At 34.7% G+C, this 26,803-nt stretch overlaps 1 pseudogene; it reads left to right on the top strand.

Moving 5' to 3' along the window:
• Window positions 1-3,417: 3,417 nt before the first annotated feature.
• On the top strand, window positions 3,418-4,535 carry LOC150069405 (small integral membrane protein 14 pseudogene; annotated as a pseudogene).
• Window positions 4,536-26,803: the final 22,268 nt, after the last annotated feature.

Below are 26,803 nucleotides of genomic sequence, written 5' to 3'. Positions count from 1 at the left end.
CATGGTTTCTGTCTGTCCATCATGTATTCTCTCCATCCGTTATTCACTCTCTTTTTTTCAGGTGGCTAACCCTGTCTTTGGATGTTTCCTTTTGGGTGTCCCAGTATCCTGAGTCTAGAGCATATAATACCCTTAACTGTTCTCTGATTGTTTGGTCCTTTTGGAAGGTCATGTTTTATTCGTCAGGTCTCACAACATTCTGATTGGTTGTTCATTTCTAATAAAAACCCGTGTGCAAAATCTCTCCCCAGAGTGGCAGGAAGGGTATCAAAATGAGGAGTGTTTAAGGAGGGACCAAAGAAAGACATCCTGAAGTAATGTCAGTTTTGCAGTTTGTTTCAGCTTGGTAGGGTAAGAAGCTATTCAGGGATCCTTGATCCTAATTAATTTACTTAGAATAATAATTCCTCCTCATCCAATTTGTTGAAATAACTAAATGAAGTAAAGTGTAAGAGGACTACTTTTCCTAATGCTTCATACACATTAGTCATCAAATGATTATTTACTACTCATTTAATGGTTTTTTATTCCTAATTATGAATTTGTAGCAGCTGAGGCCACCAGAGACAAACTTCTCCAAACAACAAAGATAATTAGAAATAGATTTAGATTCTTAGACAAAGACCTAAGAGTTGGAAGATACCGATTTCTGTGTGAATTATTGTGAGATATATGCATTTGTCTCAATTCAAGAATTTGTCTCCTGAATTTTGGCATCCCCAGTGTGCTTTAATAAAACTAAAAATCTTGACAAAGCCTCAGGGGTGCCAGCATCCTGTTAATTGAGGTTACAGTTGTTTTCATTGCCAAATATATCTGTAGATCATTAACTCTCTGAAAAAGATCATTGTTATAAAAAAGTTTAAAAGCTTTTATCTCCCTTAGGCTAAAAATAAAGAGTATGCAAGACCTATCAGGCATTTACATCATTTATTTTTACTTTATTGACTTAATCATATAGGTAAGTGACTCATGCTTATAAATCAGAAATTCCAAAATAAAGATAGCACACAATGTTTGATATTTATGCTTTTTTATGCTTATGTGCAGCCTTATTGATTGTTGAACATATATACAGAACCATGTAGATTGTTTAACTATAAAATTGTATATTTAAGTACAATATATTTTTAGTATACTTTACCTTTTTAATAAAAAATGATATATTGTTCTAGTAACAATGATATTATTATCTTTATTAGGTGGACCAAATAAAAGCCCAAAGTTATAATATATATTACTGGTAAATCCCAGAGTTTCTAGCTCTTATTGTAGAATTTAGGCTATTTTCACCATTACTTCAATCATTGTTGTACAAAAGGAGATGAATCTCATTTAAGCAAATCGATGTTGGCTTTTCTTTTTCTTTCACAAAGCGTAAGTTTACAATCATAAAGCTAAATTTACTTCTTTTTGTCTTGCTTGCTTTTTTATTTTATTTTATAGTAAAGGTAATATACATGGAGTTACAATTATACGATTCAAGTAATGAGTACATTTCCTTTTGAACAGTGCCATCCCCTCCCTCATCTCTTTCAGATTTCCCCCTTCTGACTTCCCTTCTCCCAGAGTTGTATAGTACATTTCCAACATGTATCCAGTGGGTTTCACCGCTAAATTGGTTCACCCTTTGTCCCACTGTTTCTTAGCTTCCCTTTCCCCTAACCAAATGAGATAAACTTATATACAAGAGAAAGGGTACAGAAATAAAAAAACAGTGTTAGGGATGCATACCTAGCATGTATGTAGCCCTCGATTCAATTCTTCAGTACCTCATTAATAAAAAAATACAATAAATTAAAAAGTTAAAAGATTACTTTTAAAAATGGTTCTAAAATTAAATGTACTTCTTTTTAAATTTTATTATCAGAGTGAGGTATAGAGAGGTTACAGTTACATTTGTAAGGTACATTACTTCTTGAACATTGTTACCCCTCCCCATGTTTTTATCCCAATTTTCCTCCCCTCATCCCTCCCAAGTTGTAAAGTTCATTTCCAACATATTGTCTTGTGAATACTGCTGTTACACTGGTTCATCCTTTGGCCTTTGTCTCATTAAATTTACCTCTTGATCGGATCTTGTCCTCCCAGACTTTCTAAGTTTAGGAGGTAATGACATATGGGAAGTCAAGGACTACAGTATTCTTACTCTTGGTTGAAATTGAAAATAGACTTCAGGATATTGGGGTTGTTTCACCTGTCGACACAATGAATAAGTAATCATATAATTTTAGGGGAATGGACACGTTTAACTCTGAATGTAAAATAGAGTAATAATAGTAATAATGGTGACAAGCTGCACCATTAATAATAGTGGCAAGCTGCCAAGTATGTAAACTTTCATTTTATAAGTAGATATTGTAAGAAAATTTTGTTCTGAGATTTTTCTATTAAAAACTGCTTTGGCTACACAAACCAAAAAAGCATCATCAATTTCAGCTGTTAGAAATTAAAGCATCTTATAGTATCATCTTTACTTGATTTTTATGAGTGTCTTAGTTATTTCTGTGTGTCTTGGAAAGAGTCCAGTGGTTCTTTAAGTCTTAGAGCATGATATAAAGAATTCCCAAGTGTCTTTTCCATTTCCATTTTTACCAAGACAATTTTCAGATGCTTATCTGTTGCCATGAATATTTTGCCTCCAGTCTGTATATATCAAGAACAATAAGAATTAAAGAGTCCAAATTAACAATAAGAAAAACGGTATTGCTATTTCTGTCTTGCCTTTCTTGAGAGTATCTATTGATTCCTCACAACAAAGAACAAGGAGTTTGCTTCTTATAACCAGACACTCTTGAGAAATAAATGTGTATATTTCCCATCCTTTATCTTCTCTATAACTTTATGAATAATTTTTATTAGAAATATTTTATTAGGAATTTTTAAGATGAAGTATAAATTGTTTATCAGTTTTCTAATCTTTTTTCACTTATACAACTCTCAGCTTTCTTTACTTTTCCAATAGACTTAACAAACTCTAGTTTTTAGCCTCATCTTTACCCTCACCTTTACATGTCTACACTGTTATTATTTCTGTTAGCTTTTTTAGATCTAAAGTACATTCTTCCAAACTGCTATCTACTGTTACTAAGTATAAATTCAAATCACATCTGGAATTGGGATAAAGTGGATTCAGTCTACATTCTGACTAACCCTGAAAGGCAACACTAAAACATAAGAGGGAATTCTGTTCCAGCTGCACTCTATGCCTGTTCCATCCAATTGTCAGGAATAAAAATAAGGAGAGTTCACTTTCAGTGCTCCATAACTAGAGTAGACGCATGTTTCAGTTTGTTTTGTGTTCTTACATGTCATTTCTTCCATGCATTTATAAAGTAAACAGATGAGGCTGCCGCAGCGTCCTGGAAACCTCTGGCTGTCTCGCAGCCGAGACAGGGTTTCGGCTTCCATCCTCCCCGCCCGGTCGGTTGTTGTCTGGGCGGATTTAAACATTCAAGTAAAATCAAGCTGGGTAATTATGGCAGAAGGTGGATTCGATCCCTGTGAATGTGTTTGCTCTCACGAACATGCGATGAGAAGGCTGATCAATCTGTTGCGGCAATCCCAGTCCTACTGCACGGACACAGAATGTCTTCAGGAATTACCAGGACCTTCTGGTGACAATGGCATCAGTGTTACTATGATCCTGATGGCGTGGATGGATATTGCAGTGATCTTGTTCTTACTGAGACCCCCTAACCTAAGAGGATCCAACCTACCTGGCAAGCCAACTAGTCTACACAATGGACAAGATCCACCAGCTCCTCCTGTGGACTAATTTTGTGGTATGGGAAGCAAAACAATTTGCACGACCAAATGAAGGAGACCACCAGAGTACTCTTAACCGCATTAGAACTGTTTTTCCTTTTGCATCTGCAATTTGGGGTGGTATTGTTTTCATGAGCTTCTAGAAACTTCACTTGCAAACTTTTGCTTCTTGTGTTTTCACAATTCCTATTTACAGTATATTTGAGTAAATAATTATATTAAAAAATTACATGGGGCTTTTTTGGTTGTCCTAAATTGAAACATTCCATTCATTTGTTTGTAATTGTGATCGTAATTTTTGTGGTGATTTTTGACACGATTGAAGGAAATTTGAGATTTCACATTTAAAAATATTTAGAGAGTTTTGATAGGTTTAAATTTTTTGAGACGGTATTGATAAAGTAACGTTATTTGAGATTATGGAAGACAGTTAGAACCACATTGCATTTATGTTTGCCTTGATAGGTGATTTGTGGGTGGCAGCTCTTGGATCATTTTACAAGCTCTAGCTGAAATGTGGGTCACTCATTATGGCTGACTTAAGTGGCTAAACTAGAAGGAGGGAAGTGAAATGATTGTTTACTAATTTTCCACTAATAAACAATGTCTGATGTTCAGAATAAATAAACATGATTTCATCAATGTGGTGGTTGACTTACAGTCGTTATCTGATGCTTGGAAGTCACTGAAGAATAACCTGATGAGGTTCCCGAAATGAGGACAAGTTCATTCTTTCTGCCTTGGCCAGGTATACACTAGTAATAATTTAAGCCATCATTTATTTTTTAAATGAGTACCTCTCAGGAAGATCTGTCACAGAACCAGTAGGCCAGTCAAATTAGTAGAACAACTCTAGCTTGTCATTCTCAGGATATGTTTATTTTAAAACATAGAGAGTAAATGAAATGCCATTGTTTGGCATATGACCTCATACACTACCACCTTTGCAAAATTAGTTTTCAGTAGCTTTATTCTTTCAGTGCTAATAGATTTACTTATTAAAGAGTATTTTGGTCTGTTGGATTCAAGTAAAGATTCTTATTAAAAAGACTAAATAACAAAGTGCCTGTGAGGCTATGTGGAATAGGACCCCTGTACACCATTGATCACACAATAAATTAGTTCAATTATGATTAAAAATCATACATACTGAAGCACTAATCCTTAATGAGATGGTAATTGGAGAGGTCCTTGTGACCAGAATTAGAGAATGAAGGTGGTAAAATGAGGCCCACTTGATGAAATTAGTGTTTTTTATCCAAAAGACTCTCTCTTTTTCTCTCTCTCTCTGAGCCTAAGAACTCTGAGATGTCACCAGATATTAAATTATTTAGCATCTCAATATTTAACTTCCCAGTTTCTACCCCACCTATGGTATTTTGCTACAGCAACTGGGAATAGTACTATGCAATTCCTTCTGAAATTTCTGCTACTGAGATTTCTTCAACATTATAAAGCTAAGTTCAATTAAGGATGAATTAGTAGGGAATCAATCACTTTTGTGAAATCTCCTTCCAGAGCCCCACAGTGGCTTGTAGTTTTCAGTATGCCACCATAATGTTAATTTTCATGAAACATGGGCTAGAAGGAAAAGGAGATACAAGAGACTATGGGATGATGTTGATGCTCTTGGAAAAGGCCAGAAAATAAATGACATAGCTAGCAAGTGAAATAGAAAGCCCACAGAGTGGGAGAAGATTTTCACTAATCACACAACAGACATACATATTAATCTATGTAATAAAACATTATGTCTATAGAGTCATAGATTTTTATGTCTATGTAGTTTTGTTTATTTCCAATACCATGTCCATAGCATTGGGCACGCAAGTATTGAGTCCTTGCTCTTGGGCTGTTTGGATCTAATAGCCACATATTAAGGATACTATGCGCCTTTTGTTCCTTTGGTCTTGACTTGTCTTGCTAAGCATGATTCACTCTAGATTCATCCACTTCCCTGCAAATGCCATTATTTTATCTTGTCTGTTGGCTATGTAGAATTCCATTGTGTGTGTGTGTGTGTGTGTGTGTGTGTGTGTGTGTGTATATATATATATATATATATCTCCCACATTTTCTGTATCCGTATCCATTCATCTGCAGTAGGGCGTCTGGATTGTTTCCATCGCCTGGCTATTGTGAATAGTGCAGAGATGAACATAGCTGAGCAGGTGTCTTTATAATATCCTGGGTCATGCTGTTCAGGATAGATGCCCAGAAGTGGTATGGCGGGATCATAGGGAAGGTCTATTTTCAGTTCTTTAAGAATCCTCCACACTGCTTTCCAGAGTGGCTGAACTAGCTTACAATCCCACTAGCAGTGCAGTAGTGTTCCTTTTTCTCCACAACCCCCACAGCATCTGTCATTGTCTGAGTTCAAAATCTTGGCCACTCTTGTTGGGGTAAGGTGATATCTTAGGGTTTTTTTTATTTGCATTTCCTTTGTGACCATAGCTGATGAGCATTTTCTCATATGCTTTTCTGCCATTTTAACCTCTTCTTTTGATAAGTCTCTCTTTAATTCCCTTGCCCATTTAGTGAATGGTTTGTTGGGTTTGGGGGGGGATTAGTTTCTTGAGTTCCCTGTAGATACTGGATATTGAGCATTTGTCTGATTTATTATTGGTAAATATCTTTTCCCAGTTGGTTGACTGTCTTTCTCCTTTAGTGGCTATGCTTTTATCTGTGCAGAAACTTTTTATTTTTAGGTAGTCCCATTTATCGAGTCTCTCTCCAATCTGTTGTGACCCTGGGATTCTGTTCAGGATTTTTTTGCCTCTGCCTATGAGTTCCAGTGTCTCTCCAACTCTATCGTGTAGCAGTTTCAAGGTTTCTGGTCTGAAATTGAGGCAGAATACTTTTATGCCCCAGATATATCCTCTTTGGGTTCAGCAAATAGTCAAGCAATCAATAGTTCGACCACCGTGTACCTAAATAATTAATTGATTTGGTTTTCATGTATCTCTACACTGCTGAGCATAATTCTCACCGTAGGACTGTCTAGGTTTTATATCCATGAATATTCTTTTCTTCTTAGAAACCTTGACTTTAGACAGTTCATTATTAGCTAGCTTTTCCTGTCACCTCTAAAAGTTTTATTCTTTCACAGAAGCAATTCAAATTAATACAATCTTCCTTTGACATAGTAGACTATGCTTCTGCTCTGAGGCCCAAACCTATGACTTTTATTACTTCTCAAAGCATTGAGGAAGAGACTCTCTTAACATAGAAAGAAAAGTGTATAGGAAACAGGTGTTAGATTTTAATCAGTGTCCATTTGCTAGGTAATTGCAAATCTGAGGAAAAAAATCCAGTAGAAAGAGCTGAAGATCTTCCTGACAGTATTAGTTACTAGACAATATGAATGAAGCCTTAAAATGTATTTTCATCAAGTTATCTAGATAATTTGATTGTTACAAGTTTTACTGACAGGTAATTTTTCATAAACCAATAGCTGTCTTTGAGTGATGATATAAGGTTATTTTATTTTTGAAGCTGGATTTCAAACATTTCTACACCTATTATTTTTAATAAGAAAAATTATTTTTACAGTTGTTTAAATCAATATGAGTATATTGGGATGCTCAGTGAAATATGATATTCTCCAAAAGAAAAACAAAATAATTGCATTTATAATTTATTTTTTAATCTGCAATAAAAGCAAAAAAATGATGCTGATAGTCACTGTGAGCCAGAAGAGACAAAATTTATCGGTTGTCAGTACTGGGAAAATCCTGATCTTGTATGTGTAAATGTTAACTTGACAAAAATAGTAAATTAATGATCATAGGCTGAATTAACAGAACGGTGGTATCCACATAAAAAGTAATGTTTATTAATTTAAAAAGAACATTCACATGAAACTTCCAAGGCATTTTCAATATGCATATAGTTTGCACTTTACTCATAAGAAAAATTCAAACTAAGTTTATATTTAAGCATAAAAATTGGCCCTCCTTTAAGAGGGCCAGGATTGAGATAACTCGTAGGTTTGTAGACATATTCCAGTTATTACAAATGAGGAAAAACACGCCACTATGTTTCTTTGGGCCTGGCTTACTTTGTTTAATATAATTTTTCCCAAGTCTTCTCATTTCCTAACAAATGGGACATTGTCATTCTTTCTGGTGAAAGCATAGAATTTCAGTGTGTGCGTGTGTGTGTGTGTGTGTGTGTGTGTGTGTGTGTGTGTGTATTACATTTTCTGATCCATTTATCTACTAATGGGCATCCACAAGTTAACTCAATGGATAGTAAAAGACGAGTAAATTCATCTGGGCATGTACTTATTAAACAGTACTGTAAGCATTTGCACACTGAGAATAAAGAAGGATAATCTTAGGAGAGGATCACAATGGCTCAATAGATATACATATAAAATGATGCCTATTGAACTCCAAAAAATGAAGAGTTTTTTATTTAATTGTACTGTTCACTGATATATCTTTTCTTTCATTTTTTTCCTTTGGTTTATTCTCTGTTATTGCTATTTTTTTATTTCAATGTCTTTTGTCTTGCATATTAAGTTAATCTGATTTGGGGGAGGGAAGGGGAACCACAGAAACAGGGCAAAGATTGAATCAATGCAGCAGTGATACTTAGTAGGCATTATGTTAGAAATGAACTTCACAATTTTGGGGATAAGGAGTGAGGGAGAGTGGGAGAAAATCAGGGATAAGGTAACACTGTTCACAATGAGATGTGTTCATTACCCTACTTATGTAACGCTAATCCCTCTGAACATCGCCTTTACAATAAAATTTAAATAAAAAATGAGCGCCAAGATTAGAATTCAATAACATAGTATAATTCTTCTGTGTGAGATGCTAAGAATTGAACCAAGAGAGCTGCACATGCTAAGCAATCACTCTACCCTTGAGTTACATCCCATACCAGAAACCCATTCTTTTGATAACTGTTGTAGCACTTTCAGAAAGAATAATTTGTCATCTGCTAAATCTATAAATCTACTACACATTATGGACTTATGGTTATATTCTGAATGTTTGGTCCCTATCAGGAAAGGAAAATCAGACCTTGTTGTTATCAGCTTGGACCCCATAATGCTCTTTAACCAGTGGAATTTCAGAATCCATAGGTATTAGTTTTAGGTAGAAACCTCAACGTTTACTCTTATTGTATTCTCTCAAATATCGTAGTAAGTCCTAGGGAAGTTCTGAAAAGAAGAGCTAGTTTCTGTAAGGTCTTTTGTGGACATATGAAATTATTATGTGGGTGCTAAAAAAAGGCTTACAATAGATTGGTCTTCCATATATTGAGAGATAGAGTTAAATATAAAAATAAAAACAAAATATGAATACTTGCATATTGATTTTCTCTGACATGAGAATACTATTTAGGAAAACTGGCTAACACAATTCTTCAAAAGACTAAACATAGAGCTCCCCTTTGAACCAGCAATCTCACTCCTGGGCATTTGCCCAGAAACAGGGCTATACCAAGCCTACCAACACAACCAAATTCATTGCAGAACATTATTTACCATAGCTAAGACATGAAACCAACCTAGATGCACCTCAGTTGATGAATAGATCAAGAAGATGTTATATTTATACACAGTGGAATTCTGTGCTGTCATCCATCAGAAAGAATGACATTGGCCCATTTGTAAGGAAATGGAAAGACTTAGAAAAAATTATATTAAATGAAGTAAGTTAGACCAAAAAGAACATAGATTCCATGGCTTCCCTCATTTGTAATAATTAGTACACATCTAGGATTCTCCTATTATAGGATCACAATAGCTCAAAAGCTATGTACATATAGCCCTACAGGATGAGGCTAAACAAAATGCACTCCAGGATTTGGAAACAAGAGATTTATCTTCCGACTGTTGTTCTTAATGTATTATGTGTACTATGGTTTATCTCATGTTTTTACAGTATCTGACTTTGTTACCTGTATACACATTTATTTGTTTATTTGGAGGGAAGTGAAGGGGAAAAAAAACAAGATGATTGGGAGGGATTGGGGGAGGGAAAGTGGGAGAAAAACATGAGAAGGGGTATCAATGTTCAAGAAGCAATATACCCACTACCTGACAAATGTAACTGTAACTCCTCTATATGTTACCTGGACAATAAAGTATAATACAAAATTAAACAAACAACACTGGCTAACAGATGAATACATGTAAGAAGCTTTGAATTTTATACACTTTGCGCTTTGAATTTGAATGTATATTTCCTACATTCAAATAATAAATAGAAGACAGGAGATTGGCTTGAACTCTACCTGAATTTTGGAGTTTTGTTTTTACAAACAATTCAATACTAACATCAGTCTTATTTATGTATTTATTTATTCATTTAGTTATTTATTTATATGTACTACTATTTCAATCCACATACTAAACAATCACCATTTATTTTTTTGTGCTAGTACTGGGGCTTTAACCAAAAGCCTTGATTCTTTATTTGGTTTTGTCATTCACAATAGGCCATATGGCCACTTCTCATTTTTTTCTGGTTAATTTGAGATCAGAATTCAGGCTGATTTCAGTCCAAGATTCTCAGGTCTCAGTTTCCTGATTAGGTAGGATTACAGAAGTGAGCCGCTTTCAACTGGCTTCAAAATCATTGTGGTTTTTTTCCCCCCCAGGCAATCTCATTTTCAATGTTTCCCACTTAGGCTTTGCTGGCGTGAAGCAAGAACAGTATAGACAGGATGTTGTTTGATTTTTCCATTTTTCTACTGTTCCTTATGTCTAGAACAATGACTAGGGAAGGCAGATATTTGCTTTGCTTTCTTATTCATTTGCTTTAGACTCATATGTATTTCTGTCAAATGCTTCTGTTGCATGCCTGGAATCTATAAGCATAAAGCAAATCTAGTCACCACTATTATGTGACTAGCTGAATTGCCTTCTCTTTACCTCTCAGATTTTTCTTATATTTGTTTTATTTATAAAGGCCAAGGTTTTTAGTTGTACTTAGTGGAAGAAATAGGGACAATACATCTGTCTCATAGTTTTTGGGAGCAGATATGTCAAAAAATCAAAACAAAAGAACAGAAGTATTTGAAAAGTTTTAGACTCCTGCTCTAGTTATTCAAGATAAACCAAATTTGCTAATGTATTTCACTCTAAAACAGAAATCTCTTCACTCTGTTCAATTCTCAGGGGCCTAAAAAGAATAAATCCTCAAGTCTCTTTCCATTTTCTCAAACTGCTGTTTTCTTACCTTGACATTAATAAATACCTTCATCAAGTGGCAGTTGATCAGATGGGTTGTGTGTCCTGATAAGGTGACATAGAGACTCTTTTCAAAATGACAAAGTATTCAGAGCTTTACTCTTTCCACCAGTAAGATGCTTTATAAATGCCAGATTCTTTTAAAATTGTTTTTTACAGCTATATGAATTATTCATCTGACTGAGGGATCCCCACATTGTCAAGGGTGAAAATTGAAAAAGAAATATCTTTGAGCATCCCTTTGATGCTATGAAAAGATTCAAAATGATTGGAATGGAGTATTCTTGTATTTTCCCCTTACATTCTGTTTAAACTAAACAGATCTGCCTCCTGATTCCAATCACCCTATGGCATGTCTCCCACCAGCATGACCAAAAGAACTTGAGACACCCAAGAAAAGAGAAACAAATTGTATTATTGAGGAATTACTGACAGTAACTAATAGTTGATAACTTTCTTCATCCCTATACATGATGTCTTCTAAATGAAATACTATTTATTTTACAATGTAACATTAACAAGTGGAAATGGAAAGATAGCTCCATACATTCTTTCCATAACACACTTTGTGAGGCCAGGTCTATAATGGGATAAAATTATACAGAACTATGACTGAAAAAGCTCTTTAAAAATTACTTCACACAATACAGATGAGAGCAGACAATGTCAATGACTTTTCTGAGCTAATCTAGGGGTAAACCAAAAATTCTGTTCAGACCGTTTGTTTTCATCCAACACAGTCTACATGCAACATCTGTCTACTGATATAACTAAGAATATCAAATGATTATTCTGATTTAGATAGATTATCAAACTATGTCACATTTGGGAATCAATTCCCAAAAGCCAAGAATATGATGACTAAACCACCCATAAAGCTGCAGAAATTGTGATGTGACTCATTGAATATGTAATGCTCCTTTCTTTGTGACAATCTATTCCCCAGTTGTCTTCATGGGCAGCTGAAAAGTGAGTCAACCCTGGGCCTATCTGAGGTTTCCACAAATCACAGAGTACTGTACAAACTCATGTTCCAAAGTGGGTTTCTAGCTGAGCAACAATTCCAGTGCTTCTTTTGGATTCCATTTTTGTGACTGACCTCTAGCTGAACTGTATTTTCCTGAAATCTTACATTGGATATGGTTTTGATTTTATCTTACGATCCTATATTATGTAGCATATATATATGTGTGTGTGTGTGTGTATGTGTGGGTACAGATATATATATATATGTTTAAAAGGTTGTGAATTATGTAAGATGAACCATATATATTCTATTAAATAAGCTACTTATATATTTAAACAATCTATAGAGCATGTTTTCTATGTTTGTACAACGTAGAAATACTTCACAGGGTATATTTAGCTTTTAAATTTAGAGTCAGGTTTTCATGATTACTTTTTTCAGTGATATATAAAAACAAGTAATCAAATACTTTTGTAATAGCTGAATTTTCCTTCAGACCTAAAAGAGGGCTCTAAGTGGACAGATATAATGTGTAACGTCTAGATTGCAAGAAATACAGATACCTTGATTTTCTTATGAAAACTAGGATCTCATAACATAATCCATCTGTTCTTGAAGTCCTTCCTCCTTTCCTCCTCCTTTAAATCCTCCTCCTCCTTCTCTTTCTTTTTGTGATGATCTGGGATTTGGAACTTAGGGCTTGGGCACTGTTCCTAAGCTTTATTGGTCAAGTTTAGCACTGTATGGCCTAAGCTCCACCTCCAGCTTTACTTGGTATATAGCTGGAGATAAGAGTCTCATAGGCTTTCCTAGCAGGCATGCTTTGAACTGAGATCCCCATATCTCAGTTTCTTTAGTAGCTGATTACAGGTATGTACCAATGGCTTCTGGCTTATTCTTTCACTGTTTTATCTTCAGTATTTTCTGACTCTTCTACATGTATTGAGTCGCATAAATTGCAAATATCTGAATCTCCTGAATTTAGTGTCATCTAAAAAGCAACAGGTAGCTATTAGTTGCTTCAATGAAGAAATAGTTTATATAGATAAAAAAAGCCCATTGAGGTATCATATAAAGATGTCACAGGACATTTTTACATGTGACTCTTTTGCCTGATTTCAGGGTAGAGGTAGTTTTGTTCCTAACTACCTTTTATTTTTCACATCATTTTTAAATTGTTTATTCATCAAGAGGAATTATTTCTTAGTGCACATATTTGTGTTTCATAATTTAGGAGTACAGAAGTATAGCTAGATTGTATAAAATTCATTCAAAGAAATCCCTTACATTCAGAAGCTAGTTTGTTCACTGAAAACTACCAGACCTTTTCTTCTCCAACAAATCTTTCATGGAACCATAAATTGTACAGAAATCTTTGTATGTCTTCTTCCTCTGTTTAGCCACAACAAACATTAAAAATCTCAACCTCCGAAGAGTCCACAAATCAGCCTAAAGCTGGTCAGAGTTTCTGCCACTGATGTCTCACCACAGCACAGGCAGCTGTGTAGTAACTAACCTCAACATCAAGGCATTCCCTCTTAATTATCTTTTGAAAAATGTTTACCTGGCAAACAGTTTAGAGAGACAGAGAATGTAAATCTATCCAGGTAATAGGGACCATTTGTTTGCTATCCAGGACAGTAAGGAAAATGTCTGACTCCTGGGTAAAAGTTGGTCAGGTTTATTAACAAGACTTTAGGAAGATAGAGATTTTCTAAACTTGAGATTTTCTACTTGTGACATATGCTTACAGGTCTATATTAAGGTCTATATTAAGGAACTTTGGAGGCAATGAGACCTGATGAGAGCATGTAACATCTCATATAATTCCTTCATCTGATGCAATATGCCATGTCAAATTGTTCTATTGGCTTGAGAGCAGGATAAAACTTCATATTGTCCATAGTCTTGCAAAAGGTGAGAGGACCTATATTTCAGTGCTGTTTTCATCATCCTAGAACTTGACCTCTATCCTGGAGGTACAAATTGAGACTGCCCATAAGTAAGATCAGAAATAGATGAAGAAATCAAAAATCATCTTCAATATGGTAATCCATTGATACATTTTAACTCTGTCCCATGTTTCACATTGTCATCCAAGCCATACATAAATGTACATGAACATAACATTGCTGGTGGTCTTAGAAGATAGTGAGAATGATACTACCCAATCTAGAGCTATCATGGGCACAACAATTGTATTCTCTCATTTCCTAAACTCTGGTTGTTCCTTCAGTGGTTTTCCAGACTTTACTGACTTTTCTGTCCAGAACTATAATTTTATGTTTCCATTCTGGCTCTTTAACCTTGAATGTTATTTTTTATTGTAATTAATAGAAAGGTTACATTATATTCGCCAGATACACAATGCACTACTTCACATACATTGATACACTTTCTCATGTCTTGGTCCCCATTTCCCTCCCCACACTCCCGCCCCTCAACTTGTTTTCCTCCCTTCCCTATCCGACTTCAAATAACTAAATATGCATACATACAATATATCAAATAACAATGTGAAATACTGTAACAATATGAGATAACCAAGGGACAGCTGAAGAGATGAGAGATAACATAGGACATTAAAAGCAACAATCAATCACTCATTATATGGCTTTTGTTTCTATATCCTGGAGGTCCTTTCATTTAGCATCATTCCATATGGCCTTATGTATCTAGGTTTTTCTCTATTGTAAATCTCTGCTAGAAGAGCCCAAGGTTTTTACTGATTGTGATAAATGAGGGAAACTATTGAACCTATGTTCCTTTGAGTCTGGCTTACTTCACTTAATATGATTTTTTCTAAGTCTTTCTATTTCCTTACAAATGGGGCGATGTCATTCTTTCTGACAGCAGCATAGAATTCCATTGTGTACAAATACCACATCTTGTTGATCCACTCATTAACTGAGGGGCATCTGGGTTGGTTCCATATCTTTGCTATAGTAAATAGTGCTGAAATAAACATTGTTGTGCTAGTGGATTTAGTATGTCCTTGTTTCTGGACATTGGGTAAATGCCAAGTGGTGGAATTGCTGGGTCATAGAGGAGTTCTATGTTTAGGAACTGCCATACTGCTTTCCATAGTGGTTGAAGAAGGTTTGCTCTCCCACCAACAGTGTAGTAGTGATCCCTCCTGTCCACATCCCCTCCAGCATCTATTGTTATTAGATTTCTTGATCCTGGCAGTCCTTGAATGTTATTTTTTGTAAATACATTTAGTGATGCACATCAAACACATTACCATGTAAGTTCAAACATTCTACCTAATTAAACAATAGAAACTCAGCTTCTCTGAGTTTCTATTAGGACATGTAGACACTAATTTTTTTACTGCAAATAATATTAGAGAGAGTTGATGGTGATGGGAAAGGCAGAGGAAGAACAATAGAGAACATAATTGAAATAAATAAACTACTTAGCATCTCTGAGAAAATCTTTTTGTTTTGTTTTTGGTCAGTCATGGGGCTTGAACTCTGGGCCTGGGTGCTGTCCCTAAGCTCCCCAGCTCAAGACTAGTGCTCTACTACTTTGAGCCACAGTGCTACTTCTGGTTTTCTGGTGGTTAATTGGAGATAAGTGTCTCATGGGCTTTCATGTCCAGGGTGGCTTTGAACCATGATCCTCAGATTTCAGCTTCCTGAGTAGCTAGGATTATAGGTGTGAGCCACTGGTGCTGGCTCTAAGAAAATCTTGAACTGTTCATCAGTGGTTTCACATTGAGAACATTGAATTATAATGGCTATTTATTGGTGACATGTGTGAAATGAACAGTGATTTTAGAATATGGTGTGTAAAACATGCTGAAAATATATTAAACTTACAATTTGGATATATTACAATAAAATACATCAAAATTAAATTTTATGTTTCTGTCCTATCACCATAGGATATTTTGTAAATAGGAATGCCAGGTTTTCTCTTATTTTCTGTTTGTATAGGCTACTGTTGTCCTGGACTGTGTTTTTCAATTTACTCTAATTGTACAATCTGAATGATTCTATAAGGACTCCTGGAGTTTATCTGATATGATTCACTGGGCAATATCAACTGTTACATATTGATGACAGAATTTCAAATAAATTGAAATTTTTTCACAGCAAGAGTTATTTGTTACAGATTCTTAGTCATCCCTTTTCCCTAGAGACAAAATTAGTTCCTAATTTAGCTTAATCATTCTTGAAAATGGAAGGAATAATAAAGAAATCTAAGAAAATGAAAACTCTCAAAAGTTGTGCTTTAGTATAAGAAGAGATTGTACTTCCAAGCAGAATGCCTGCATAAGATATTTCTTCACTTAACAGTCATCATATTTTCCATTTGAAAAAGAATCTTGATGGTGGAATTCATTTTCCAGTAGGGTTTTCCCTTTCTTAAAAGCTATTCCTGTGTCTCATATGTGTATCTACTCCAAGAACATCTGGAGTAGCCATGAGCATTAAGTAGAAATCACTTGCATACAGATGATCAACATAGTCGATAATCAGGCCAAGCCAATAAATAGGCCAAGTCCTTTGCAGTATTTTTCTATATGTTTATAAAGCCATAAAAAGTTCTAACCAAGAGGACAAAACCAGCAAAATCATCATGATTTCTATGTGTAATCTTCATATATTATTCTATCTACCTGGTAAGGTATATAAACTATCGACAGGGAATAATACCTCCCAAAATATAAGACCCATGGCCATTATCACTGATGCATATTGCAAGAGAAGCTAATAGCTTTCAGATGAGAGGCAAAGGCCACAGATCGGTGGTGATCTAAGACATATAATAAGCATAATTTTGGGGTCTTTTATTGGATGCAATTAATATTGATGCTGGTAGATGAAGGATGATTGTGATATATCATTTACAGGATAAATATTAATGTGAAATTACTTCATGCTCTATAACTTGGATATGTTAGGAGAGGTTGTACCTTTTTAAATAATTTAAAGTAGCTCATGTTTAAGAAACATTAAGAAACTTAACGAGAATCACATGCTAAATATGCAGTCTCCAAGATTTACATATTGGAATTCTCCTCAAATAGATGGCATTTGTAGGTGGGCCCTTTGAAAGGTGATCAGGTCATGAAAGCATTAATAACTTTTTTAAGGAGGTCTGACAGTCACTGCAGATCATTCCAACAAAAAATTCACACTTGGTCCATTATAGAGGTTGCAATTAGACAATGACTCTCCTGGCATCTTGAATTGCGATTTCCAGCCCCTACAGCTGTGGGAAATAAACTGCTCCTGTTTGTAAGACCTCTATTTTACAGCAGTTTCACTATGGCAATGCCAGTGGACTAAGAAAGGTCATAATACTAATCAGGGAAACAGTCAACATTTCAACCTAAATTGAGTCATATTCCAAATTCCACACTTTATGCCAATGTCTTCTTCTCTTCAAGTAACAATGGCATTCTGACAATTATGGTGGGAAATGTAAATAGAACCACCAACGTTGGGCTTACTCTTCCTCCACCCCCATCCTGCCTTTCTCCATCCCTCCTTCTATTTCTCCCTCTCTGATTCTCATGCTTTATACTCTCTGTAGTAACTGCAGCTCCTGATATTTCTTTTTTCATATATTGTATTGTAATTAATAGAAGGGTTACATTATATTTGCCAGATAGAAGGTGCATTAATTCACATACATTGATACCCTTTCTCATGTCTTGGTCCCCATTTCCCTCCCTCCCACACCCACCAATCATCTTGTTTTCCCCCGTTCCCTATCCAATTTCAAATAACCAAATACAAATATATCCAATATATCAGATAACAAAGTGAAATACTGTAACAATATAAGATAACCAAGGGACATCAAAAGAGACGAGAGATAACATAGTACATTAAGGAGAACAAGCACTCATTATATGGCTTTTGTTTCTATATCCTCCTTCTATTTCTCCCTCTCTGATTCTCATGCTTTATACTCTCTATAGTAACTGCAGCTCCTGATATTTCTTTCTTTAACTTCTCCTCCTCTCCCTAACAACTCTTTCTCCCATTCCTAACTTGTCCCTCTTCTTTTAGCTTCACTACTTAAGCTACAGTCTTTCCAGTATCTTTTGTGAAACTTGATTGATTGATTGAGAAATACAAATGAAAGAAGTAATAAGAGTCAAAGGCAGCCCCAAATTTACTCAGATTTGGAGATAGTTCTTCCATTGAATACCACAATTACCCCATGATAAGAGAAATCTAGATGTAGACTTGGGTGACACATGTAGCTTATCTAGCCTAATACCCACAATACATAGCACGCAGAGCTCAAGCTCAGGAAAGTCAGAGGATTATCCTAGGTGGCCAACTTTGTAGGAAAAATCCAGAATTAAGGCTGAAATGGAATTCTTCTTAATTTAAGGTTTTTGTACATATGTGGAAAATGAAGTAGAAATATAACATGCACATCTATTGAGTCCTAAAATTAAGGCTTAAAACAATGAAATTAATTTCCTTATTCCATAAAGATGTTGAGAAGAAAAATGGGATAATGCACACAAACATGCCCTGAACTATGAGAGACCTAATTTAAATATTACACACTATATCCATATTATCTATCTCTATATCTATATCTATATACCTATATCTATACCTAACTCTATTGCTCTATAGCTATATCTTGAAATTAGGGTTTTCAAAACCTTAAGTAATGCAGAAGAAGAATTTGTTGCATTACTGATGCATTTATATTGTTGCAGCAGAAGGCTATATAAAGAAAACTCCTCGTTATATAAAATAAATTGATACTGAGTGAAGGCCAAGTGGCTCAATAGGAAAGCTTTTCCTAAGTAAGTATATAACACAGGGACTGGATCTCTATACACACAGCAGATGGATTGAAGTCTAGCTCTCTATGATTCCCCAGCAGACCCTAAAAGAAAGTTTATGGCTTCAGTGTAACCTGAGTCAGGTAGGCCTCATATATGTAATCCATCATAAGGCAAAACCTCAATCTTGTACCTGCTCGTGATCCGAACAAACCAAATGATTTGTACAAAATATATTACCATTTGCTTCTCCATTTTCTCATCCATAAAGTGGAGAGACTACTGGCATTGATATCAAAAAGTACATAGTAGCTGAGACCACATAATAAAATAGTTGGCTTGGAATCTGGCATAGCATGAGGCTCTATAAGAATTAGGTATCTTGTTTTTCCACATAAAAGTCTTTCATATGAGACATTAGACTGTCAATATTTCTGCTTTTTAATGAGCAGCTTCAGAAAGTTGTGTTTATCATTCAACAGATCAAAGCTCTAGGAACTGAAGTTGTGCTGCAAAAGAACAGATTGATGCCTCACTCACAGATGTCTCTCCCCATCCCCAAACCAACAGGGCAAAATATTTTACAGATTGGATGTTTGGCAAGAGCAGGGTACTGAAATACACTCCTATTGCCTTTCTTTTTCCTTATTTTTTTTTAATTTAAAGGGAACTGCAACCTTGGTTATTTATTTTCTTTCATGGTGAAAAAAGAGCACATCTGTTTGCAATTGTGGAATGAAAGGTCTAAAAATAAATACGCTTTAAAGAAAAGAAACAAAAGTTTGTTGGCAGTCTAAATCCAATTGACACAGGGAAAATGTTTGTTCTAGAGAAGTTTAGCTTTTCATGAAAGAAAAATGAAGAAAAAATATTGTAGAATTATACAGTTCTCATGAAGTGGTTCACCACACAAAAAATCATGTTATTTTTATTCATCTGCTAAATAGTTTTAGCTGTGACATAATATCTTAACATGTAAATTTAAATGATGAAGTTACCCTGAATCTGCCATTTTTATCTAAGGGCATTGATAAGATACAAAAATCATTTCTTTGCTCTTCTATTTGGGATTAGAATGTAAAGCCATAAAGATCGGGTAAGATATCTGAATTGGTGCTGGGTATCATATTCAGAAATTGTTGTCCAATGTGTCGAAAAGCTCTTTATCCAAAGATATATTTTAAATCATGATGTCTTCATCTAAACAATAAAAATGATTACTCGTGAAACAGAAATACTGCCAGCACTTTTTTTTTTAATAAAAGAGAAGTGAACATCTAGCGACCTTCAGGATAACTTTCTTTGGAGAAACCTAGATAAGCTAAGTTCAGGACAGGAAAGCAGCTAGGGAGCTATTAGGATTTATAGCAGAGAGAGAAATTAGAGGAGTTGGAATATAAAACTAGTGTAATCTAAAGATGGAAGGGCTTCTAGGGCATTAAAAAAATAAACTTTAGTAGCTTATACTTGCTTGAGCCAGAAAATCCTTGCAAATGCATTCGTACAGGAAATATAAGAATCGATTCAGAGACATACATAAAGAGAAACAGAGTTAAGCCACAGAGAGAGGGGGGAGGGAGAGAAAAAGAGAGAGAGAGAGAGACAGACAGAGACAGAGACAGAGACAGAGACACAGAGAGAGAAAAGAGGAACAGGAGGGGGTGAAGGGTGGGGTGAGGATGAGCAACAGATGAAGAAAATTTCTATAGTGAGAGCACAGACTTGCTAGTAATAAGTCAGTTTAAGAAGAGAAGAACACCATAGAAAATAAAATTGATTCTGAGCTAAAAGTGCATTTGAAATGATTAATTGAAAATAAATTTAAAGAACCTAGGAATAGGTTAAATGATCAAACTCAGTGAAGTTCGGCCTGCAATTTGCCTTTGAAATTTTCTCTAGAAATGGTTTATGTATTAAGGTAGAATACATAACAAACTTCCTGGAAAGCAAACAAGAGTATTGAGCCCTTGATAAGTAGAGCTAGCTGTTACACTACACGTTTTTATTTTGCCTATTCAAAAAAAAAGAACAAGTAAATAACTTATTTTAATCATACCCTGTATGTGTAAATACAACTAAGTAGCTGAGATTATAAAGTTCATGTCATGTAATAAGACACAAACTTTCTTTGAGGAAATCTTACAAATGTTAGCATTGGTAAAAGTTCTAAAATTTCCATCTTCTCTCCTATGACAGTTTACTTTGTCACATTTGTTTGAACTTGCAATATTTTCAATAAGATACTTAAAATCAGAAATGTCAGTTAATCACTCAACGAATTAATATATTTGCCACTTCCAGTCTCTTCCAGCTTTCACACACTAACATTTAGCTGCTCCAATCCACAGCTCTACTCCATCAAAAACTGCCCTTTGAAGGTCACCAGGCTTTCCAATTTTTCATTCCTTATTTTGTTTGTCAATGCATCAGCATTTGCCATACATCTGATAATTAATAAAATTTTGGTCTTCCTTTACTCACTCTTTATTCCTCATCCACTTCTTCAGTTCCTTTTCAATCTGTATTGGAGGTTTAGGGGAAATCAAGAGAGTATAAATTTTTCAGGGCTCTATATTATCACTTCATATCTAACTTCTCTCTTTTATGATCTTAATTATTACCATCTGAAAAAGAGAACCAATTTTCACTAGTTTGTTCATATTCAAATATAACTGCCAGATGTGGTGTCTCTTTTCGATATTTACTCACTCATCCACCAGTGTTTAAAAAAAATCCAATATAGATCTTCTCTAAACCAAGTTCCCAACATTTCTCATACTGCTTAATGCATGGTGTAAATATATATATATATACATATATATATATTTGTGCACTTCTTTACAGGCATATTTTCTGAATGTATACAAAGGATTATAGTTAATTGGCAAATATGATGAAAAAGAGAAGAAAGGTTATTTGTCTGTTTCAAAACTGTGAGATTCTGTAATGAGATTCTGTAATGTTAGCTGTTTATCTCCTGTTACTCTGCATTTAGATCAATTTCTTATACTTGCGTAAGCCATGTGACAGTCAGGAAAATTATATTAGTTTTCAAAATTTATATTTTAAATAATATCCCTAAGAGAAGTCCATGATACCTCAAGGCAGCTTGTCTGTGAATGTAGTAACTATTCAAGGTAAATTAAAAAAGCATAAAGCATGAATAGCTGAGATTTCTACATAATAAAACAAATATCAAAAAGTCAGTAATAAGAGTGTTTATTTTCTTAAAAAAGATCTTAGCCAAGATAATAAGACATAATTTTCAAAATAATTTTGGCTTTATTTTATATGCCTTTGCTTTCTAAATATCACCACTTTCTGGGATATTTTTTTGAAAAAGTTGAGAAGTTGATGGAATCATTAGTGGGATAGATTAGTGTGCCCACAGTTATTGTGGGTACATGGAACAGTTCCCAAATATTTATGTTTTACTCTATGTAAGGATTTATTTTTCCTCTCCCAAATCAGACATAAGCACATTTCCCTTAACCAAGTCAAATGAAGCTAAATTTGAGATTATAATCTAAACACTTGAGGTTATACAAGAAATAGAAAAAAAAACCTCAAAAATTTCCAGAAAGAAATGTGTACCATTTGCTTCATAGACTGAGTCAGGAAAAAAATTTGCATGAAAGTAAAAACATTCAAAAGTTACACTGAAACCACAGACAGTCCAACTCTTCCCTTTGAATAACTTTTAAATAAATATTTGAACTAAAATTCTTCACTTAAATACTTTTTATTGAATTATGATGACAATTCTTTTATTCATGAAAGGCAAATATGGTTTTTTCCCTCCTAATAATGGTCTTCTTTGTAATGGACAAGATTCCCAGGAAATGTCAAATTTTTTTCCTTCTCATTTGTGAGTCTGCTTCAGGGTGATTTTTCCCCCTTTAAATATTCATCTGCTTAAAATATTAAATTACTAATAGCTTCTTGGAAAGTTATGTTTTCACTTAATTTACTTTTTTTTTTATCACCTCCTGCCCCCTTTTATTCTCATCAGAGTCAGCTAAGAAGTCTCAGGAAGTGCTTCCCAAAGCTCTCATTAGGTACTTTTTGGTAGAGGTGATCCTATTTCATCATGGAGACATAATGTGTGTTTTTTTTCTCCCAAGATAAATTGGTCAACATGCAGTGCAAGTTTTGAAGCCAAGGGGCGCAATGTCTTACAGGTATAGCTACAAGGGTACCTGTGAGACATTTTAATTTATAGTGTCTATTTTCTACAATGTTGATTCCTCAAAGTCAGCAGTGCAGGAGGAAAGCAGGCCACAGTAACCAGACCATTCAGATTGTAGGCATCCAGAGGACATTTTTTAAAATTTACTTTTATTGTCAAGGTGATGTATAGAGGATTACAGTTACATATGTAAGGTAATCAGTTACATCCATAAGGTTCGTCACCTATTTATTTAATTTTATTGTCGGGGTGATGTACAGAGGGGTTACAGTTATATATATACGTATATATATATATATATATTAAGTCGTGTGTACATTACTTCTTGAACATTGTTACTCCTTCCCATGTTTTTCTCCCACTTTTCCTCCCCCACCCCTTCCCACTCATCTCATTTTTCCAATATGGGAAAAATGGTAGGTCAACTTTTCTTGTCGAACATTGTTACCCTATCCTTCCTTTTTCTCCACTTCCCTCCCCACCTCACTAAAGTTCATTTCCAACATAATTTCTTGTGAGTAATTCTGCAGCACTGGCTTTCCCTTTTGTCTTTTGTCTCACCATTTTATTGTTCCCTTTCCCATCCCCAAATCTGATAAATACATACACAAGATAGAGGGGACCAAAATCAGAAAGAGTGAAAACAGGGAGTAAATCAAAGAGAAAAAAACAAGAAAGAATAAATAAATAAATAACTTCACACAACACATTGTAGACAACAATCATAAAAGAAAACCTCTTGTTTTCAGTATCTTGGAGTTCATATCGATTAACATCATTTTTATGGCCATATTTACATAACTATTGAGTTATTATGATCCTCTGCTAGAACTCCTAGACATACACTAATTATTACAAGCAAAATCCAACTGATTCTTCTTAGGCAGAAATTCCTGGATTTAGATTAGAAATTGGATTATAAACTGCCTCTGGGCAGTTATACACAGCTTTAATCAGTTAGACCAGATGCTTCCTTCCCAGAGGAATAACTGCTGAACAAGTGAGAGAAGGAAGTTCATTTCCCAGGCTGGCCTCTTCTGTGTCATATGAACCTCAGTATGTATGTATGAATTATTTTCATTAGCTAGTTGTCAAGGGAACAGAGCCCAACCAGGAGAATTTGTCAAAGCTGAGCCCAAGAACAAAAGCTTTGTGGCAGCTGTGGGTATCAAAAGCTGAAATTCTTTTAGAAAAAGAATTTTAAATATTTTACTGTGAGAAATTGATATCAGTGAATTCAAATCATTTGTAAAAATGTATTTTCATATGGTTTAAATCACTACCTATAAAATATTGACCTATTTGTATTTTTCATTGTTCTCTTGTTTTTAATTTTATTGTCAGAGTGATGTATATAGGGGTTTCTGTTACATTCATAAGGGAGTAAGTGCATTACTTCTGAAACATTGCTACCCCTTTGTATGTTTCTTTCCAACTTTCCATCCTCAACCTTCCCAAGTTGTAAAGTTCATTTTTAACATCATTGTCTTGTGAATATTGCTGATAAACTGGTTCACCCTTTGTCCTTTAATTCATCATCTTCTTCTTCTCCCTTCCCTTCCCTAATTCAAATAAACAAATAAATGTATAAATAATACAACTGGTATCAAAGTCAGATATAATAACAACAGGGGACTAGACCATAAGGGGGAAAAAGTGAGAAAAAGTAACTTGACATAGTACATTAGAAATAACAAGCATGGAAAGATAAACCTCTTGTTTTCATATCCTCCAGTTCATTTCACTTAGCATCAATCTATATGGCTATTGAGCTATTGTGATCCTCTGCTAAGAAAATCTGAGATTCATACTAATTATTATAAATGAGGGAAACCATGGGGCCTATGTTTCTTTGAGTCTGGCTTACATCATTTAATTTATTTTTTTCCAAGTTTTTCCATTTCCTTACGATGGGGGAAAGGCTGCTTTTTTTTCCTGATGGCAGCATAGAATTCTATTGTATATAAATACCACATTTTCTTGATCCATTCATCTATTGAGGGGCATCTGGGTTGTTTCCATATCTTAGCTATGGTAAATAACGCTGCAGTGAACATGGTTGGGCTGGTAGCTTTAGTATGGCCTTGCTTATGGGGTTTTTCTGGAAACATTTTAGGAATTTCACTTCATCCCATACACTGTCTGACTTCTAATAAAACCATACCTTATGCAGATAGGCTAATATTTGCTTAAAGTTTTCAATGGGAAAAACCCCAAAGATTATAATGAAGAAAAGAACAGTAGTGACAATTGGTGTTTGTATAAAATATTAATTTTATTTGTCCATCGCTTGAAGAGATTTCACAGCCAGCTTCGATACTATATGTCAAACTTCTAAAATAAAATTTAAGTCTTGTTTCTGAATTGAGATAAAAGTCTCCCAATCATTTCTGAATTACAGTTTTGTGATGAAAACCAATAGGTATTTGTGTAAATCTAGAGAAAAACATAAACATGAATTCATTGATTAATGTGTATATAAACACATGTATTTATAAATAAATATGCATATGTATAGACAAATAGACTAGATATAGATAGATAAATATTCACACATGTGGTGAAATGCTTTAGGATTTAGGATGACAATATTTGTCATTTTATGTGTCCTGTCCTATTTCACAAGACCACACTCTAAAGTTGCAAGGGAAAGAATTATTTTCATTCTTCTTTATTTTGTTTTGTTTTACTTTAGTTTCCTTATATTTACTTTGAAAAGAGATATTTGGAGATAAGTGAATTCTGAACCAGTCATGTGGTATTTGTTAATTACAGAGTTAATTGCAATGAGATGTTGAGAAACATGTAAGAATCATACTGCAAACTCTCACTAGGGAGCCCATGCACAAAAATGCAAAAAGCTCTGTAGTTGTTTGCTTCTTGAGGTTTTTCCAGCAGTACAGTATCCCCCAGGGAGGGAAAGAGCTTGCCAGTTCAGTGAGCTAACCTGAAGTTTTAGGGAAAACAGCTTTCAGTTTTGGTCTAATGGTCATATACCACTGTCAAGCTTCTTAGATTTTCATTGGGTGCTGCGTTAGATCTCTTGTTTCAATTTTTTATATTTAGTGTGGAGATCCATAATCTGGACCATCCTACCAAGTGAGAATTGAGGAGTCTACTTTCCTTAATTCTTCTCTGCACAGTTTTCTGCACTTTGAGTGGTTCCTTTGGGTATCAGTTTAAAAACTATCAGGCCAAATGTGTTTCAAGGACCTCCTAGTGCCTCTAAAATGTTGCAGTTACTGTAGATGTTGTCCTGGAGGGACCTATAAATTCAGAGAGCAACTCAACCTTGGAATTTATTTGCCTCAATATTCTGATTTTGAAGATATGGAAATTGAGAACCAATTTATCAAACTCCTGGAACATGGATCTCAAACTAGACATCTTGAAAACACTTTTCAGTTAGGTTAAGCAGAATGGGTAATCTAAGATGTCAGTGTTATTGTTTTCTGAGCAAGATGGTAGAAACAATTTGTTTCCTTGCCTGACTATAATGGCTAGATTTGTTTATCCCCAATGTTTTTAGGAAGACTATGTGGCAGACTAGAACTACAAGTTAAGTCTGAGAAATGTAAATAGTCCACACAAAGCAAACAGATGTATTTAGTGGTATTAGGTATCCACAATAAAATGGAACCCCAAATCTCAAAGCTCTGTGTCTTTCCAATTTTACTGCATATACATTTCTTCTTAATAAAGTATTAAAACTCATTACTGTGACTTTATAACAGTAAGACTTTTTTATTGTATTATATTGTGGGGATAATGTATAGAGAGGTTATAGTTACATTTTTCAGGTAATGGATACATTTCTTCCTGAGCCTTGATACCCCTTCTCATGTTTTTGTCCCCTTTTCCCTCCCCCAACCACTCCCAATCATCTTGAACAGTAAG

The sequence above is a fragment of the Megascapheus bottae genome, chromosome 1 (genome assembly GCF_031878675.1).
Source record: "Megascapheus bottae isolate mThoBot1 chromosome 1, mThoBot2.hap1, whole genome shotgun sequence".
Lineage (NCBI taxonomy): Eukaryota > Metazoa > Chordata > Mammalia > Rodentia > Geomyidae > Megascapheus > Megascapheus bottae.
This window is presented reverse-complemented; position numbering and strand designations above follow the sequence as displayed.